Source organism: Aphelocoma coerulescens, chromosome 19, assembly GCF_041296385.1.
Source record: "Aphelocoma coerulescens isolate FSJ_1873_10779 chromosome 19, UR_Acoe_1.0, whole genome shotgun sequence".
NCBI classification, from domain to species: Eukaryota; Metazoa; Chordata; class Aves; order Passeriformes; family Corvidae; genus Aphelocoma; species Aphelocoma coerulescens.
In genome coordinates, this window is record NC_091032.1 from 11,190,831 (window position 1) to 11,202,941 (window position 12,111).

Sequence of the window (12,111 nt, forward strand, 5' to 3'; positions counted from 1 at the left end):
GATTTAGGATATTTTGATGCCCAAATCACACTAGGCTCTCTGTCTCAATATCTGACGGTTTTTCTTCTTCAATAAAACTCTATCGGGAAATAAGATTTCTTTTGAAGCACAGGCAGTTAAGGACTTCTTTTCAGGTCAGAGCCACAACCCAAAGACCAAGATCAATGGGTGCATTTCTGTTCACGGTGTTTCAATAGTTCCCTAAGCACTTGCAGTTACTGCTTTTTAGAATCAATCCAGAGTACTGGAAATAAAGAAAAAACTGTCCTAGAACAGCAGCAACATGTCACTTCATTAAAACAGACTCTCTTTGCTTCCCTACCTTCCTCCATGCAAGGCAACTCGGCATTTGCTTACTGCAATAAAATAAATTCTTTTTTGCCAGCAAGAAAGATATCCTGGTTTTCACGTCTTCTGACACGATTTAGAACCTCGAAAAACACACCGTTTCAGCTAAATTAGCTGGCAACACAGCTTGGCCGGACATCACAGGGAGGACAAACAAATAATACTAATAATGTGCCGTGGTTGCATTCGGGATTTCTAGAGGAAGGATAGCCTGACTGAAAATATTTGGCATGTGGGAAACATAGACAAGGACTATATTACCCTCAAAATCTCATTTGTTGAAATCTCCCAGCAGGGAGAAGAAACGTGCATGAAAACCAGGCTGCCAATATTCTGTTAGCAACGATCCAATACTACAGCCTACAGTAATACAATGATTTGAACAACTCCTCTAGCAATATCACACATCTATGTTGTAAGGGTTTTATGGCATTTCTAGAGTATCTAATCTATCCCAAAAGCAAACCAGCATCCATAGAACATGTAAGATTCCACAGTCCATCTCCAATATCCAGTTTAGTTAACTTAACGTAGGGTTCTGCTTGGAAAAGCGTCATTGAAAAACAGTACAGCCAGGCACCAACAGAAGGAAAAAACATAAGCGTTTTAGTCCTGAACAAAATATGCTCAATTTACCTAGAGAGAAGTTTGGAGTTTGTCTTTAAATAAATGACAGGCCAGCATGCTCACCAAAGGCTTTGATAAACTATTTTAGTTCCTTGAGTCTCTTTTCATTCACATTAGCAGATCAGTCAGATCTGGCACTAGCAACCGGGCTCCGATTTTCCTCTCTGCTACTGACTTTCCTACAATCATAGAGCAAGCTATCGAATCTCAGACTCCTGAGGCTTAAATGCCTTTTACACTCCTCTGCCATATCTGGAGCGATAGGAGGTAGATGTGACTTCCATTTGCCACAAGGCTTCTTTGAAAAGCCGGGATCACGTAAAGAAAAAAGTCGGTTCTTATTGGGTTCTGTGAACTGATCTTCCTGGACAGCACTGTCGATGACTTTTACACCTGCAACAATAATTAAGCATTGTGGAACATGAGTTGACGTACCAGAGGATTTTCCACATTCCACCCTTTGGAAGACGAAGACTTCTGCAGGGAAGCCTGGGATCACGCCTAACGTCGTCCACTAGGCAACACCTGAAAATAGATTTCTGCCTGTTCACTCCCCTTGGCCAGAGAAAGCATTCCTCCAAATCTGGTGCAGTTGTACGTGGGCGAAGTCAGCGTAGGAAGGGTAGGGGGACGCACTCCACTGATTTCTGAGTTGTTCTGCTCAGTTGAGGCAGGGCATAGACTCCCTTTCTCCTCACAATTATCTGGCAATTTGTTAAGTTTCAGCTGAGCTTTCCATTCTCTGTCGTTGCTATCCTTTCTCTCCACAAGAAACATTACGAGAGAAAGCGAAAAAGCATTTTTCCACGGTTTGCCTTTTCTCTCCCCTTCTTTCACCTAGAGCCTTTTTATCTATTACCTTATGCGACCTTTCTCTGGCCTCACTGGTCCTCATTTTTCCCACTGTGGTCTCATCATTCCGATAATAAGGAAGACTGTCTTTTGTGCAACTTCTTCCAGTAGTGTTTCAACATCAAGTTCCCAGGCAGAGGATGTGGGGGAGCAAGAAGGTGGAAGAGCTTGGAACGTAGGAAAAGAAAACTAAACTACATCACAGGAGCATCATGGAATAAACAGAATGTCACGGCAATTATGGTCAACATTCGCTACGCCTTACAGGCTCCGACGAGAGCGTGCATGTGTCTTTGTGCGACCGGTACCGTCTGCCCGTGTAACATACGTAGGTGTACCTGCGTGCATTCAGAAGCCGAAGCACGAGCTGGGAAGTCCTCACCCTATAATAAGTTCCTTCTAGACTCGTGTTACGGCATACTCATTTCAGACCTTGAGAAAAAAACAACCTACTAAAATGTACCAATCTAAAAGCAAAGCAATCCACCGGAGCCTGAGCAACGAGGATTTGAAGAGATGTCTTAGGCGTAGAAAGATTTTGGACAGTTTAAATATGAGAAACCCATTCTAAAATGGAATTGGTTGAGTGCATGGGTACAATCACTGCTAAGATGAAGTTTCACAGCCTGACTGCACGTGAAATTACTATTTTTTAGCAGCTAAGGAAGGATAAACATTCTAAGTACAAAAGAGTTATGTTCTTAGTGACTTACTTTGGTCATTAGTTCTAATTTGCAAAGCTTATTGAAAACAGCTGAAGATAACAATCGCTCCAAGTGGGTTAACAGCTAGGAAGCCTCCATTGTTTCTTACAACTGACAGGCAACTTTCCTGTGTCCTTCTTGCTCATTTGTGCTGGGAATTATCGTAACATTGAACTCATGGTGGCAGAAGGTAACAGAGCGTACGCACCAGGCGTGTGCCTGCAGATGTACGTGCAATCATGTACATCCAAAGGCAGCGATAGGAGCAGCCATTCCCTGATTTGTGCAAGGTATTCAGCTCCTTTGACCCTGTTCACTCACCACAAGAAGGACTAACCGGTCTCCGTTACACCTAAGGATGCCAAGCCCTGTAAAGGGTAACATTTGAGTGACAACAGTCGCTGCCATGGTTGCAAACTTTGTTTTCTCAATACTGATCTCGGGTATCTGAGACCTGGTCATCCTCTCCTTAGCAATCACTATCCGATCGTGTGTCTGACAGCGTTCCGTGGGCAGTTCCAATTCTTTCCAGATCAGAGTTCTAGCTTTTCACGGCATAAAGCAACCTGATACTCTGGGCTAGCTCCGGCGTACACAAGACTGCCAGCCAAGGGGAAGGCCTCAGCAATAGGACATTTTTTGTCAGCACCTGTCTCAAAGTGCTCTATTACAGAAGAAGTGGAAAAAGTCTACAGCCACTTCACCCAAACCAGTTCCTTAATCGTATCTCCTCCTTAGCACCTGCTTCATCAAGCACAGCATCTTACAATGTAGCTTATTATTTTCCACAGCACTCGGCTTACCTCTGAACTGAGATCCAGTGAAGCCAAGGAGTTTGGCAAGAAAGCTGGGAAAAGACCAGGAAGCTCAGCTTTCAATCGTTACTTGCAGCTACACTTTTATGGCCTGCAGGCAGTTCTTTTTTCACATGTATTTTGTTGGCTGTGAAGAAGAGAAGATGACAAAACGGACAACTTGTGGACTGAATAACTCGCCTGGGTGAAACACAGGGCAGAGTTGCACGCTGAGAGGACCGCTTTCTAATTTTGTGCCACGCATGGACCAATGGGAAGCTACTCCCGACAGCTGAACGCAATGCATGATTCATTACTTGCAGCTTTCCCAAGTAAGCGTGATGCCGTAGCATCAGGAGTGAAGGCCGAGTTGAAGAATTACCTCCTATCGATCAAATAACAAAAGGGCAAGGGGGGAGAGAAAAAAGACAAGAAAACCCCAACCAAACTCATTGATGCCAGATAGACCCATCAATGGGATGAGAATCTATGAGAGACCGAAATAACAAGCGAGCAAATTCATCCTCCTCGCTCCATCGGCACAGCCGCAGAACTGACATGCACAGAAACAGAACTAAAGGAAGAACGGCAGCACTGACAGCCTTGATGATAAAAGGATAAACTTGCCAGCTGTCACCAACCATCTCCCTGCAGCCCAAGCAACTGTCACTGAATCCTCTCTGTAGATGGCACATGCTCCACAGATAGCCTTGTCAGTCATGCTGTGTTTCTGAGGATAAGCTCGGCCTTTGACCATGTCACAATTCTTCTAAGAAAGGCAGTAACTGGCTCCAAATAAAGGTCCCCTCCAGAGCGGAGACGCTAACTAAACGTGGAACGCAGAAAAGCCTCTGTGGGAAGGATCCTTTGCTCGTGCAACAAACTAGAGCAGGTGTCTCTTGCAGGAATCTGGCAGTCAAGACAGAGATACGCTGAAAGATACACTGAAGATACACTGAAACAGCTCTTGGAAAAAACAGATTTAATGGCCCCATCACGACCATCCCATACCGAAATAGGCCACTGACAGCTAAAGGGACAGCAAGTGAGAGTCTGCAAAACACTTCCATTGTTCAAGAGACAACATAAACTAAATACTACCGAACCTAGATTCCCTGCACTCTGTCTGAAGCCAAGGCACAGCACAGAGGGACGTCAAGAAGCGTGTGTCAGGGATCAGAATAAGCAGTACTCCCTTCCACAGCAGCTCCTAAGGCTGCTTCCACACTGGCACCACCTACTTTTGCTCCCTGCAAAGGTTACCATAGCCACAGCAGCTGTGTGGAACTGACAGTTACTTGGTTCTAAAAGAAAAATCTCCTCCCCGAGTATTTTGTTTTACAACTCAGTCGCTTTATACAACCCCACCGAACTATGGACATTAAGACCTCCCAAGGTGGGTCAGAGCCTCTTAATCCAGACCCATGACCCATAAAATAACTGTAATCGTTATGTGCAATGCAATACGAGACAAAGAAAGCGGCCAAAGAACACAGCTAAACCAACCATGCGACCCGGCCGCACTTGCCCTGTGCAGCTGCCTCAGCTCCAGCGCCACCCCCGGAGTCTGTCCTGTGGCCCCCAGGGGATACCATCCCAAACGGAGAGCAATCAGCTTTCTTTCTTCAGCAGGGCTGTCTGCAGCGAGGGGTCTCCAATCAGTGGGGAAGCGACTTAACTTGTCAGTGGGGAAGCTGGCCTCTTCCTTTGGGGATTAATCCATGCCACACGCCTATACGGGTGAAAACGTTTGTGAGTTCAAGGACGCTACCGATACTTCACATCAAACCCAGAGAAAAGGCAAATTTGTTGCTGGTGTGGAAAAGCTGACAAAGAATTTAACTCAATGGAGCGTGCCTTTGCTCCCAAATCGCTCCCTTGGTAGTTACCAATGGGGCTTTCTCAGGTAAGACAATGAACTGACACAGCGACAGAAAAGCACGGGCCTGAAGATCTCGTGACAGAGGGCAAAATTTATTGAACGCTGATTCTAAGAAGGAGTTCCCATCATTCTTGAAAGATGTGGCTCAAATAAAGAGCAACACCAATAAAGCCCACAGATAAAAAGCCTGGGGTCTCTGTGGAGGGTATTTTTCTTTCAAAAAATTTAACTATCTAAAGTACGGTTCTCTAATTCAGCCTGCCAGTTTCTGTGGAATCGAGTAAGTCTACGCACAAAGATATAAAGAGCAGTTAAGTATATTAAGGAAGTGGGACACACAGTATCCTTTTCCCACTGAACCTCAGCCACAGGGGACACACCGGGAAACACCAGGGCACACCGGGACACCCCGAGACACACCGGGACACATTGGGACACCCCAGGACACACCAGAACAGGCCGGCAGAGCGGGCAGCGCTCAGCCTGCAGAGGAGGGGCCGCCCAGTGCCTGAAGGGGCCGCAGGAAAAGATGGAGAAAGAGGATTTCCAAGGGATGGAGGGACAGGACACAGGGAATGGCTTCCCAGTGCCAGAGGGCAGCGATGGATGGGAGATTGGGAATTGGGAATTCCTGGCTGAGAGGTGGGGGAGGCCCTGGCAGAGTTCACCCAGAGCAGCTGGGGCTGCCCCTGGATCCCTGTCAGTGTCCAGGGCCAGGCTGGACATTGGGGCTGGAGCAGCCTGGGACAGTGGAAGGTCTCCCTGCCATGGCAGGGCTGGCACTGGATTTAAGGTCCTTCCAACCCAAACCATCCTGGGATTCTGGGATTGTTATAAATGTACTGTGGTGTTGGCTTTTCGCATGTTCCATCATTGTTATGGACGGATTGTGATGCTGGTTTTTTTCATGTTCCTTAATGTTAGAAAAGCTTTGCTGAGGTTCTGTAATGTAATGCTGTAGAATGTCTGTAGTTTGGGTGACAGTTTGGGAAGGACGGAGGGGGGGGGGGTCTTCGCATTTCTGGAAAAGGAGTGGACTAGAACATCTAAGCCTGGTGATACCAAGGTAACTCTTAAGCGGGAACTGGGGGTTAATGAGCTGAGAAAACCCGAATGATCCAAGAGATACACCAAGAATCACACCTGACTGGGAAATAAGGCCAAGCTTATAGCAGTGGTTTCAAGTGTTGCCTGGACAAGCCCTGAGACACCTCCAATACCCTCCTTGGGGAGGAATCCTTCCACTCCAAACAGGAGGATCAGGACTACTTCGGGCTGAGGGTTCTCATATTCTGGCCTTAGCCTGTGATTTATTCAAAAAGGAGGAGGAATTGCTACCTTCAACAGTGCCATCTGTGCGTGTTCACCCAGCTCCGACCCCGGGCTCTGGGCTGCTTTTGTCGATCGTGGCTTTCTGTGTGACCGATCTTTCGGCCGCGGAATAAAATCTATTTCTTTATTAAATTTAATTTGGCTGAATTTCTTTACCTCACATTCATAACAATGATGTAACATGCGAAAAGCCAACATCACAATCCCATTTACAACAGAGGGATCCGCCGGAGGCACGGGCGGTGCTGCGGTCCTGGTCGCGGAGTGATCCGCCGGAGGGACTCTTTGTGATGCGGTCCTGCCCGCGGAGGGATCAGCGCAGGGATCACCGCTGACGCCGCCCCGCCCGCCCCGCTGCTCTCGCTCCCTTTGCCCGCTCTCCCCTCTGCTTCCAGCGCTTCTCCTGCAAAGGGGACGGCTTTTCCTGGGCTCTTTTCCTGCCGGGCTGCAGCGAGCGCTCCCCTCAAGGAGCAGGGGCAGCTTTGCTCGCAGCGGCAGCGATTAAACAGAGCAGGCCCGCAACAATTCCTGCTTAGCCGGGCTTTGATCACATTCCTGAGCCAGAACAGGAGCAGCGAGTGAGGCAGTGGCACATGAAGGCGGCTGCGGCTCTGGCCAGGCTGGGGAGGGGTCCCTGTGTAAAATAAGAACATGGAGAGACAAAGTAACCAGAAAGGGCATGAAAAAAAGAAAAAGCCAAGACAAACTAAACTTTTTTAAAAAAATAATCCGGATCCAGAGGGACTTCTGGCTGGACAACTTCCTGGGGAGCAATCCTGCCCCTCTGGGAGACAATGACAGGGCAACTCCAGCTGAAACCTGCACACAAACACCACAAAGATTTCAGATGTTTGCAGGAAGCATCCACTTAGCAACTGCTGGTTAATAATTTATTCACTTTCCCATTAAATGGTACATTCAGTCCACAAGACTTAAACACCTTTCTGGTAGTTTTATTTACACTCTGCAGCGTGTTCTGTAAAACACAGGAGTGCTCACAGACACACACACACAACATAGGGATTTGCAAACATTTAAATAAGTACAGTTTATTCCAAAGAAAGTCTACGCAGTACCTTTTCCATAAAAATTATAAAAAATACTTTAGTTACTGTATTTTACCTAAACCAAGATATTTGAGAATTCTTCCACAAGTGATGCCTCCTCCCCACAAAGGGCACTCCGACAAGAAGAAATTCAGGAGACTGCATCACCAAATCAAATCCTAATGGCAACTGCTTCAATGCACCAGAAGAACAAAGAATTCCCACTCTGCATCTAGCAATCCCTGCTCTGCAGCCTGTCTGGATCTGCTTTTGTAGGGCTCGTGGGGCTTTTGCACTCACTTCCTTCTCCAGGGCAGTTCCCACAAACAAAGAATGACTGAATTTCTGCAGACTGTCACTCGGCAATCCTGCATTTCACACATCCAAAGGGAAACACATCCAAAGGGAAACACTTTCCTTTGAGCCCTTTATTTCAAGGAGTCTCTTTTTTACTGAGCATCCAGTGAGAACAGTGTCCAGTTGTGGCTGTTATTATTTCTCTGCTTTTGCTGCATGGCAATATTCTGCTGGAGCTCTGCAGAAGACCCACTGCAGCCCTTGTCTCACTGGGGCACACCGAACTGACAAAAAAAAGGCACAAAGATGAAACTCCTAAAGCAGCAGCAGCCCCAAGTCACTGAGCTGCTGCTTCCCAACACCAACACTCTGTGTCTCAGCAAACACTTCCAACACACGAGCTAAGGCCACAGGGCAGTGAAAAGCCCAGAGCCTGCGGGCAGGACAAGCACTACATTGGTCAGTAACAAGCCAACACAGCTCAACTGCATGGTGCACTTAGGACTGGACCTGGAAGCATCAGGAAAAGCCATTTGCACACAAGCTCAGCAGCACAGAACCCATTTGTCACTAGCTGATGAGATGGGAGGCTCTGTGTGGGACGCATTGTGCATTCAGCTTCAACAATGCCACAGCTCCACAGCAGCACTGAAAAACTTCTGCTTTTAACAGTTGTAGAGGATTTTCTCAATGGAAGTGAAGCTGTCATTAACAGAGGAACAGCACATGATGCACAGCATAACCTGCAATAAAAAGCTTTTGCTTTCCAGCATGGAAACATCCAGGTTACTGGACTTTAGCTCATATAAACGAATCTGATGATAGATTCTTTTTAATTTTTCTTGGAACTAAAACAGTAAAATCTTCCCTTGCACAGATGCATGTTGCTTTTACCCTTTTGGTTTTGTTTTTGCAGTGAAGCTTTACCTGTAAATCAACCAAAGACAAATGTTTGGGTTGCTTTAGCCAAGTCCTCAGGCTCTGACACCATCTGCTTATCCAACATGAGCCCTGACAAACCCTTCTCACCTTGTTTAGTGTAGTGCCTTTCCCAGAAGGTTTTGGTAATGTTACTTTTGATAAATATTAGCCATATGATGATCACCACATTTCTCCAACTCCCAGCCCGAGACACATAACTTATATTGATAATTTTAAAGTTGATAAATTTTACCTTCAAGAATTAGAAATTTTAGGCACAATAAAGAAGTAAATGCCACTTCTTCTATGATCAGTGACTTGCTGACAGATGAAGAGGCTGTCAAACATGCCACTTTACAAAACAGAGGTGCCCTTGACTGTCTTTTACTAGTACATGGGCATAGCTGTGAAAATTTTGAAGGATTGTGTTGTATGAACTTATCTGATCATTCTGCTTCTATTCATAAGCATCCGGGCCAGCCCGCGGAGCTCCTGCCGCCGCCGCCGCCGCCCCCCGACTGAGGGGCCGCGACGCCGGCGCCCCCATTTATACTCCGCACCCCCCTTTTCCCGCCACTGCCGCGCTGGGCTCCCCCCGCCTCAAAACCGCCCAGAAGCGCCCGAGGCGGGAACGGCGCAGCCGCGACGGTGCCTCAGAGAAGCTCTTTTAGCGGCACGGGGAAGCGGCCACTCCTGCTGCAGTACCTTTTGAATATCTATTAGACCATTGTCAATATTTTATTCGACTCACACTTCCCAGCCTTTCCCGTGTGGCTCCTTTTAACCAGCAGCGCTGCCCCGAAGGTCCCGCGGTGCAGCTCTTTTAGTGACACGGGGCAGCGGCCACACCTGCTGCAGTACCTTTATTGTACCTCTTTTACCATGCTCAGCATTTTATTCCCTTTACACCTCTCAGCCTTTCCGGGCCCCTTTTTTACCAGCACCGCCACCCCGCCGTGGGTCCCTCGGCACAGCTCTCTTAGTGACACGGGGCAGGGGCGGAGAGCCCTCGCGGTGCGGCTCCTCTGTGGCACTTTACCGTGTTCTATTTTATTTCATTGGTACCTCGCGCATTGCGCCGGGCGGCTCATTCGGAGACATGCGCCGGCTCTCACAGCGCCCCGCCCGCCGCCGCTCCCCGGGGCCCTCCCCGCTGCTCTCGGGAGATCGCACACCGCAGGCGGCCCAAGCCCCGTCCCGCCGACGGCACTCGCCGCACGCTGCGACGCTTCCGATTGGCTGCTGCCCGACCCGCCGCCCCCGGGCCGCTGCTGCTGCGGGTCTCGCCAGGCGGGCTGCAGCCAGAGCAGGACACAGCGCAGCGCCAGCGGCGTCCAGCGGTGCTCGGTGTCTGTCGGCGTCTGCACTTCAGACAGACAAATTGCATCCAAATTGCCGGCGATTTCCACCACCTGCTATTTCTCCTCTCTTTTCCTGGATGGATTTGACAGCGCTTTCTTTCCTCCCACAGAGTTGGAAAGCAAAATGCTCAGCTGCCCCTTGGCCATCTCCGCTTCCTTCCACAGCTCCAGCCTTGTCCCTCTTTCTCTCCCCTTTACTTTGCACCGGGCTCTCCCGCCTCCTTTCCCAGGCAGCTCGCAGCAGAGACATTTCACCCACCGGCACCACCTGCTTCCTCTCACTCCGTCCCAGTTTGCCCACTTTGAACTACTGGAGCCGCCTGCCCGCGGAGCCGGACCCGCCGTGCGCCTGGGTAATGGTGGCGTGAATGATCGCAGGGATTATTGGGGTGGGCTGGGCCTGGCCAGGTGCCTGGTGCCAGCAAAACCGCTCTGTCCCTCTCCTCCTCATCCTGGACAGGGAACAGAACACATCAGGAAAGGCCTGAGGATCGGGAGAAGGGCACAGAGAGATCACTCACCGGTCACTGGAATAAGAGACATGACTGGGGGGAATAAATTGAATTTATTGTCAAACAAATCAGAGCAAGAGAATGAGAGGTAAACCTGCAGGGGTTCAAGCCTAGGAACGAGGACTTTTTCTTCGGCAGCTCGCAGCTGCACGAGGGGGATAAAAGATCCCCCGGGGCCCCCGAGCAGCGGCTCTGCCCCCCCTCAATTGGGATGTGTCCAGACCCGCCGGTCCATCCCGGGCTTTGGGGGGCAAGAGTGGAGCAGGCGCTGAGCTGCTCCATGGAGCTTCCAGCCCCTGTTGGATCCGTCGGGGCGTGACACAGTCACTGCTGGGCGTCCATCGGCGCTCGGTGTCTGTCGGCGTTTGCAATCCCGACAGATAAATTGAGTCCGAACCGGCAGCGCCAGCTCATCTTTACTGTTCTTTTTCAATTTCTTAATGAATTAAGGGAAAACTCCCTTGAGTCACCATTTCAAAGCCTTGAATCAAGGGGGAAACGGAGGTTCCCTCTCAGTTTAGACCCAAACTTGATGCATGAGAAGGGTCTCCTCTGAATTTAAACCCAAATAAAAAGTGAATCAAGGGGAAGTTTTGCTCTATTTAGCCTCCTAAAATGAGGGGAAATGCAACTTCCTCTTCAATTTCCCTCAAGAAACACCATTTTGGGGGCTTTTGGACACATTTTTCCTCTATGAAGGTCCCTTCAAATGAGGGTCCCCCTTGATGAATCTCTTTTAATGCACATAAAGAGGTTTCTTCTCAAGGGAAGTCCTTTAAAATTGGGGACACTGGTGTTTTGCCCTCAATTTTAACCTTAAGATGATGAAAATGGGGCAGTTTCCCTCAATTCAAATCCATGAAACAGCACCATAAAAGTTTTCTTCTTCCATTTAGATATGAAAATAATGGAAAACGGTGATTCCCCGCCAACTGAGACATGCAAAATCATGAAAACGTTATGTGTTCCTTCAGTTGAGACCCTCCAAATCACAGGTGAAGTGGGATCCTCCTAAGTTCAAACACAATTACAGAAACTGAGTGTTTTCCCCTCAATTTAAATCCTTTTTCTTCTCGTAACCCCCCCCCCCCCTTTCTTGGGGGGGCGGGGGGGGGGGGGGTGGAGAGGCACTGGGGGCACTTCCTCCTCCTCAGTGGCCACATTTGGGGCTGCTGCACGTTGGAGAGTGATGGGAAGTTTCCTCCCAGTTCCCTCCCAGCATTCCCAGTATCTTTTCCAGTGCTCCCACTGGCAAAACACTGGGGGATACTGCATGGTCTGATGATGGGGGGGTGCATTGTCGAGGATCACAGAGGGGCCCGGGGGGTCCCAGGCATCCCTGGGGGGGTTCCAGATTCAGCAGTAGGATTTTTCAGACTATGAATGAGCTATGTGGCCTTTGGAGGTGTCCCTTCCTCTCCTGCTCACAAGAGAG